The sequence below is a fragment of the Balearica regulorum genome, chromosome 18 (genome assembly GCF_011004875.1).
Source record: "Balearica regulorum gibbericeps isolate bBalReg1 chromosome 18, bBalReg1.pri, whole genome shotgun sequence".
NCBI classification, from domain to species: domain Eukaryota; kingdom Metazoa; phylum Chordata; class Aves; order Gruiformes; family Gruidae; genus Balearica; species Balearica regulorum.
In genome coordinates, this window is record NC_046201.1 from 7,838,153 (window position 1) to 7,846,606 (window position 8,454).

At 43.7% G+C, this 8,454-nt stretch overlaps 1 protein-coding gene across 1 annotated transcript in view; it reads right to left on the reverse strand.

Annotated features, from left to right (window-relative positions):
• The window catches only part of GRB2 (growth factor receptor bound protein 2), a 52,966-nt gene extending 48,064 nt beyond the window's left edge, over positions 1–4,902 (reverse strand). The window contains exon 1 of the mRNA XM_075770570.1: positions 4,768–4,902. The gene's annotated coding sequence lies outside the window, so the exon portion shown is untranslated. The remainder of the gene's footprint in view (positions 1–4,767) is intronic.
• Between the last annotated feature and the right edge of the window lie 3,552 nt (positions 4,903–8,454).

The following is an 8,454-nucleotide window of genomic DNA, read 5'->3' on the forward strand; positions in this document are numbered from 1 at the left end:
CTAGCCCCGGGAGGGCAGGTCCTCCCCTCTCCCGCCTGGCTGCGGGACCGCCTCTCACGGGATGCCTCCCGCTTCTCGCGTTTTTAATTACACAGGCGGGAGGACACGGCGAGACAGCCCCACCGAGGGGGCCGGGCCGAGCGGCAGGCCGCTGCCCGCGCTCAGCACTGCCAGGGCCGGACTCTCCGCTCACGGACACAAAACTAAACCCCATCGGCTCCAGCCCACGATGGAGAGAGGTGGCTGTGAAAGGGAAAGACCATTCTGGAGCTGCAGCTTGCACCAGTATATTTCTTCCCCATTCATATGGCTCATATCAATTTAAATACAGTAAGTTAGACAAAACAGAGAATACTTCTACGGGTCCTCTCTAACAGGACTTTCTTGGAATTTAAATGTCTATTAAAAAGTGGCCTAAAATAATATTACACAGAGCGAGCCCAAACTTTTATGTCTAACGTAAAAGTAACCGTCCTGAAATTCCAGCATCTCGAGCAGCAGAACGTGTTAAAAAATTTTCATAAGCACAGCACGAAAATTGGCAAGTTTGAGTTCAGTATCTCTCATGGGCTCAGAGAAGAAATTACATCAAACCTGGCAAAGCATATACGGGCACTCTTAAACCATTTAAAAGGCTTATATCTTGATCTCAGGTTAGAATAGGAAGGATTTAAACTGACTCCAGCTATATTTGATAGCAGAGAAAGTAAGGCATCAGGAAAAAGTCAAATAAGATAGCCTTTAAGTGAAGAAAACATCATGAATACCCCTCTGAAGAACCAGCAGAGAGGTGGTACTTGTCAATGACAATTCAAGACAGAAGAGATCTGACAAACACCAGCGAACCCACGCACCTGCTAATTCAGTCTCTGTGGTTATGGCCCAGAAAGAGCCCTGCTATATGCAAAGGCAGCAGATGGCAATAGTATTTTCTCATTTCAGAGAACAACCTGCCTTACATAAACACAGCTTAGCAATTAACATGCTGATATTCCATGAGTCCCACCTTTGCCCAACCTTCAGCTCCCCATAAAGAATAACGAAGCTGGAGGCAAACACCAGAACTGAGATTTCACAGGAAACTGGCAGAATAAGAACTGGTATTTACAGGATCTACCTTGGTCAAAAAAGACCAGCTTAGTGAAGTCCCCACGTGGACAGGGTTTGCTTTGGTACTCCTACACAGTATTACTGAAACATCAGTAAGACTGACAAAGCTGTCAACAGCCGTGAAGATTGCAACTGAACAATCTGCCTGTGCTACTGCAGCTATTGGAAATTAAATTTACCGGATCCAAGGTTTTAATTAAGCATATTGGTCAAAGCAAGAAGTGTATCATCATAGCTACATTTTGATGATTCTAAAATACTTAATTTTAGTTTCAATGCTGACGAAAAAGCATCTGTCTTTTTGACGTCAGTCTTCCACACCATACTAGCATGCTTATACAAACAGCAACAATAACTTTCCTTCGCCAGGAACATTTTCCCTTTGTCACCTCTACTGTGTTTAGTTCACCATTGCTTCATCTTGTTTTTTTTTTTTTTTAACTGATGGTATTCATAATTTTCTGCTATTATAGCAATATTAAGGAGCAACATGCATGACTGCGTATGAAGCAATGGAAAATGCAAACATTTGTTCAAGCTTACTGTCTACACATCCTGTACCTTTCATGGTAAACACCATCAGTTTCTATTCCTCCTTCAAGGATAAATATTACTGGCAGCAATGTTTTGGTGTTCCAAACAGCATAATACTACATTTGAAGATGCACATCATTATATGGGCATGCAAGCACCATCAGCTAAGGGAACACTGCTTGAAAACTCTAAGTTCCAAACCTAGAACGTAACAGCAAGTTGCACAACTTAAACAAGGCTCAAGACACTTTTAAAGAAAGAAATTACTGCCAATGTTCCCTTCTTTAGGGTACACAAGTATTGCTACCTCATACTGCATTAGCATCCAAGACTATTTTTTTTAACCAAAGGAGTTAATACACAACTTTCTTAGAGAAACTGATGCAGCATTTCCAAGAACTATACTGGCATTTCCTTGAGCTTAGCAATAACACAATATTGGGAAATTTTCCAGCACAATTCAAGACAAAAGAGATGCAATTTTCTTTAAACATGCATTCATATTACTACCACCATTGTATATACGGTCAGCATATAAAAGAGTGATGTTTCTCGGTAACGATTCTAACAACAGCTGCAGCGTAGAACAAACTTTAACCATCAGGACTTCAGGCAAAAGCGTAGCTGAAGTTTAGGCACAAAAGTTACATGTAAATTAGGGAAAACCTTTGAAAATATTAAATCAAGATACTTACACAGCAAATGCCAAAAAAAGTAAACAGAACATCAATTCCCTTAAAACCCCTTAGAAAGCATTTGCTGTTCACTGATCTTATTTAATAAGTACTTACACACAGTTAGTCCATAATTATTAAAATACAAACAAACCCACTGCACAAGGGAAAAAATAAGCTTACTAGGGAAGTGGCTTGTGCTAGGTCTCTGCCCAGTGACAGCACAGCTGCAGGTATTTGCTTCAGGCAGTGAAACAGGACACGTTGCATATACTACAGTGTACCTCAGCTCCACAGACTTCAAATGGAATAAGATAGGTAAAAATGAAGTCAAAATATGAATAGAATGAATAGACATTACAAGAATTATCAGATGATCTTACTAGAGAAATGACTATGATTTCTCAGAATATCAATGGGTTTTTCACCTCTTGCCTTACTGTGATTTGGGGCAAGATACTTCTGTTGCTCTTAAAAAACCTAGGAGGGTGAAGAGGAAGAAAAGGCAGTAGATGCAGCTAACAGTAAGCTCTTATCAGCAATACAGTGCTGCAGCCCAGGATGGAATATAAGTAATTATAAATACAAACTTCCCTGTTGTAGCCAACAGAAAACAATTCTTGTGATCTTTTCAACATATATTTCAAAAATCACACAGGCAAAGGTAGGCTTTTTATACTGCTCCTACAAACAGCAATTTTCTAGCAAGTGAGAGCTTTCTCATTGGTCTCTTTCCACTGTTTTACTATTCTTCTGGAAAGTGATATGGGCAGGAATAGAAGAACAGACAGTTTAGAAAAGTCAAAGTGAGGTAAGAAAGAAGATACATCCAGTGGAAGATTTTGGAAAGCATCAGATCCTAAGCTTCATCAGCTGTTAGAGGACAAAACATTACTTAGGGTGGTGAAAAGAACAATGTGTGGATACATCATCTGGAAGACATGCAGAAATGTTAAGTGTCAGGCTCTAGACAAAAGAACAGAAAGAAAAAATCATAAGGGCAGAGCACTAATTCAAATTAGCCAAATAAGGAAGTATAACAAAATAAATGAAGGAGGTAAAATATAAATTAAATTATCTAGAGCATTCAGGGTCATAAGTGATACTCATGATCTACTAGCTTAATACGTTTCAACTTCCTTAAGCATGTCTTGTCAGAGGACAAGTCAAGATATGACTTACAAAACTAAACTACAGCACAAAGCACAGATCATATTTATCAGATCAAATAGTTTTATCAGGTAACAGAAAATTTCATCTCTGCCAAAATTTATTATTGCCACTTTTTTTCTTATTTTAAACTGTGGAGAACAGCCTTAAATATTACAAGCTTGCTTGGTATTATGAAATACTTAAAACACTACATGACTTAATCATCATAAGAGATTATAATAATTGAAAGGCCTTTTTTTGGCACAAATGCTCAATATCCAAAGTTTGCCCAGAAGTGGATTACAAATAATGCTGTGTTTGAAGATTAACAGTCTGTGACCCTTCAAATTTTGGCCCTTGACCACAGGCATTTAATAACTTTTTAAAACAAGGAACGAACTTCCCTAAACATTATGTTTATCTATGGATTGTTCTCCCAGTTATTAACTGTGCTACAGAATATTTTTCTGTTTAGGTTATAAAAGAGATGTCTGAGTCAGATGTTGTAGGAGTTAACAAGACTGCATCCTTGTCTTCTACAGATTACTTGAAACTGTATCGGCATGTTAAACCTTATCCCACAAAACTAACACTGAATCTCGAGCAGGAAGTTCAGAAGAGCAAGAAGAGACTAAGGGAAAAATATGTCTCTATCACAGCAACTCACATTTGAAGCACGACCCGAAAGCTCTTCAGAGAAAGACAGACATGGATGTTAATCTGCCTACAGGGTATTCACAACCTGTTAACCTTTGGAAGTGGCCTGAAGTTACAGAACTCTTCTAAGGAATATTAAAAATAAACCCCAAGAACCACTACCAGCCAACACTCCACAGACATACGGCAGAGAGGAAAGTGACCCAAGACCAAAACTGGCCCGGGGAACCCGGGCACGGAGAGCTGCCCCTGGCAGGGAACCTCGCCAGCAGATAACGCCGCTACAGCCCAGGACCTTGCTCCAACCCCCACCCGCCCCGCGGCACAGCCCGCACTCCCGAGAAGGGCCCAGCGCCCCGGGTAGGTCGGGGCCCGCCGGGAGGCAGGCCCACAGCCCCGGGGCGGAGGGACAGCGCTGAGGCGACTCCTGCGGAGCACACTGGGGAGAGGCGGAACACCCCAGGGGCCCAGGCCGCGGCACCGGAGGACGCCCGCCGCCGGGGCTCAGCGCGTCCTCCCCGCCACGACAAGGCCCCCGCTGGGCAGGGGAGCCAGGCCCCGCCGGGAAGGGCCTTCCCCGCGCCGCACCGGGGTGGGGGGGGGGGGTCGGCGGCCCGCCCTCCGTACACACCCCCTTGACTCACCGCGCAGCGCTGGGGGGGCGCCGCCCCGCCCGAGGGTCCTCGCCGCCTGCCCGGCCCCACGCGGCCCGGCCCGGCCGCCCCGCCAGCGCCGCCTCGGCTGCCGCTACGGCCCCGTCCCGCGGCCCCCCCCCGCCCGCCGCGCCGCCGCGCCGCCGCCTGCTCCGCCGCCGCCGTTCCCGCAGCAACTCTCGCGCGAGCGGCCCTGTCAGCCGCCCTCCGCGATCGCGCCCCGCCCCGCCAACTGCGGGAGCAGCGCCTGCGCGCTCACCCGCCCCAGGCGGAGGGCGGACACTCTCCGCGCATGCGCATCGGCAGCCGTGAGGAACGCTCGGCGCCCGGCCCGGGGTTGGGCTGCCCGGCCCGCAGCCGTCCGAGGCCGGCCCGTCCCGGGCACCGCGCCCCAGGACCCCGCCGCGGGATTTGTGTAGAAGCGAGCGGGGAGGAGAGGTGAGAGGCAGCAGCCGAGGTACCGAGCCCTCCCGAACATCGCATCAGTACGGGCCGTGCAATATCAGGACTGCATCAGTTCCCCGGGGGAGGCGGCCATGAGTACAGGTTGCTGGAGGTGAAACCACCAGGGTTAGTGCAGAGTATTTGCCTAATTGATCCGTGCCTCCACTTGTCTGTAAGACAGGGCAGTCTACCACACCATTGAGCTAGCAAGGAGAAATTAATTTAGAAGCTAGCAGTAACTTCCAGGGAAAACTCCCCACCAGTGTTAAAGCCGAGCTTGGCCACAGAGCGTTTAAGCAGGCACTGAACCCTGAGAGCAAAGAATACAGCTGGTAGAGCCATTACTCAACGACCACCATTCCTTCCAAGCACTGATTAAGGTACCCATGCTGTAGGAAAAACACACAACAGCGTGATCACACATTGCAATTAAAATACGCATAGAGGGCAAAATTCAGGTTGCACAGGCGACTAATTCCAGGGTTTAACTACATGACCCTCCTAACATTCTTCTAGCTTGAAAAGACGCTAATTACAGCATACAGTATAACAGTTGCTTAGGTAAACATCAGGGCTTGATTCCTCGATAACATCACTGAATAAAAAAAAAGCTTTCCTCTGGCTCTGGAGAGGAAAGCTAGTTTCTAAACTAGAGGCTTCTACAACTGTACTCCCAACTCCCCTGGAAGGATGAACCAACTATAAGGGTTACTTCCCTCCCCCCCCAATAGGTTGTTCCCCAATCCCCCACTCCCGAAAAGATGCTGAGATTGGGAATGTGGGGTCTAAGCTCAGCATGTACCACAGTACCGAGACAGAAGCTGCAGAGTCCACATCTGGGCTCAAGTAAATTTAGGATTATTCTGGACCAAGACTACCTCCAATTTAGGCATACATAATTGCTATTTTGTTTTACGACAGATGCATATTTTCAGCCACCAATTAAACCCACTTTCTTTTTTTAAATAAACCACCACAGTGGTTAATCTCCCCAGCTGTACTCTGCAGGGAAGCGTCATGGGTTCATCCATACCAAGATTAGAACATCAGAATATATACTGCTACCTCATACAATTTGGCTTACAAACCCTGCAAACATTGCCTGCTAACATTCTCATTCTAAATTCTTAAGCAGCTTGATAAAGATTCCTCAGATGTTATTTTTAGATTAAATTTGTGGTTTAAACCCTTAGCGAGATCATTTTCTCCAGATTTGGGTGTTGGGGGAAGGTATGAATTCTCCCGATACTTCATTCAAAAATTAGAAAGGGTGGAGAAAAAGAGCTATAGGAGTTGAGGATGTTACAAATGTTTCAGACGTTCTTTCTGAGGATGCAGAAGTGATTCATCTAGCATGAGAAAGATGGGTGAAATCGGAGCTAGGTTCCAAGATCCCTCAAGTCCCCAGTACTTTTTCCTAGAACAAGCTTACGGAATCTCTGGTTTCATGCATGACCTCAAAATGAGGATTTAGAAGTTCTTAATAAGCCTGCTATAAGTTAAATAACATCTTCTCAGAGAAGTTGTGGCAGCTACTTCTAGCTGGACTTGAAAAGCCAGATATGGCTAACAGCTGCCAATTGAATGATAGCTACTTGAAGAGGCTGCAGCTGCCCAACTTTAAAAGGGTAGTCCTAGAAAATCAAACAATTTTAGAAATAGCACAGGTCAAAGTGTAATAGAAAGATATTCCTGATAAAGGAGTCACTGAGATATACTTGCTTGCAAACCAATTAATGTAGAATGTTCCCCAGCTTGCAAACAAGTCAATGCTTTAGAAAAAGATATGATTTACTGTGCAAATACAGTGTAGCTTCACTACAGCAAAGGCTGAAATCCTGGCATAGCTGTAAGCAAGGGTGAAAAAGGCAACAGAGACATTGTTTTGCTGGAGGATCAATTTCAAATGTTTTTTGTAGTCTAGGAATAGCTTGAATTTTCTACAACAGTTTGTGGTGATAAAATACAATCTAAGATTAGCTCTGAGTATTTTATGAAGTACTAAGGGTAAGAAAAAATCTTTGTGTCTGACATTTCTTTTAGATATCATTTTAAACTTCTCAGAGCAGTCTGGGAAAATAAATGTATGCATTTTACTTGGAATAGATCAGAGGGATATTTGTTAAAAACTATTTTTGTGTAAGCAGCCTCTCGAGCTTTAAAATTGCCGCTTGGAATATTCACATTAATACCGTGTTACTGACTAAAGACAATAGTTACTGATGACATGAAGTTTAACTTTAGTAACAGCAGTTATGTTAGTGCAAATATTACCAAAGACAAACCATAGTGATAATATGTGCCTTATCTTGACATGGTCTTTAAACTATGCAAGGACAGAGACATTAATGGAGCAATGGAATTTAACTATTATGGAAACTTTTACATTATTAGGACTCAGAACTCCCACTGTATGTCATCTAAAGATTAACTTTTTCTAGCGTTGTCACAGCAAATGCATAAACTTAGCATATATTGTCTCAACATACTGCTTCTCCAGACGAGCAACTCTGGTGTGTATTAAGATATACTTATGTACATGTTCCTAATTTTTGTCACCATCTTAGTGCTACTGTGTGGAGTAAATGTACTTCCTTGTAGGGCTGATGCAAGAAGCTAAATGCTAACCAGGAAGATATTCTAGACTGTTTCTTTTCAGTCAAAGGAATAAAGAAGTGACCTCTCACTCCCACTTGCTGAGAGCATCAACACATGCAACTTCAAAGGTGGTTTTGAGAACTAAGCGTCAGAGCTTAAATTGGAGCCCAGGGGCCTCTGCCTCAAACAAAAGAGCAACTGGGAACTATTGGGAGAGCTATTGAACTTAGAGAAGGTTCATAGTCAGAAAATATTTGCTCTAGCTTTGATTCATATCTGTTCTCTCTATTGGCAAACACGTTAAAAGCTTGAACTGACACGGTAATGAAAGAATGAGCTAGTGTGGTTTCTATGTTCTGCGTGCATTGTGAGCAAATTTAACTACAGCAGAATCTTTCTGGTGATAGTGCAAGACACAGAAAGAACTCAGAAAGCGATCATATCTCAGGTGGAGCAGAGGCTGCAAGAAGAAAAAATCCAAGCTTGAGTGGAGAATAAAAGTAAGCCTTAATTTGTAGTTCCTTCATGCATGTTGCATGAGGCCAAATTCTTTAATCAATCAAGAGGAAAAATCTAACATTTGAGTACTTTAGATACTGTAAGTATCAAAGATAAAACAGTGGGTGTAATTC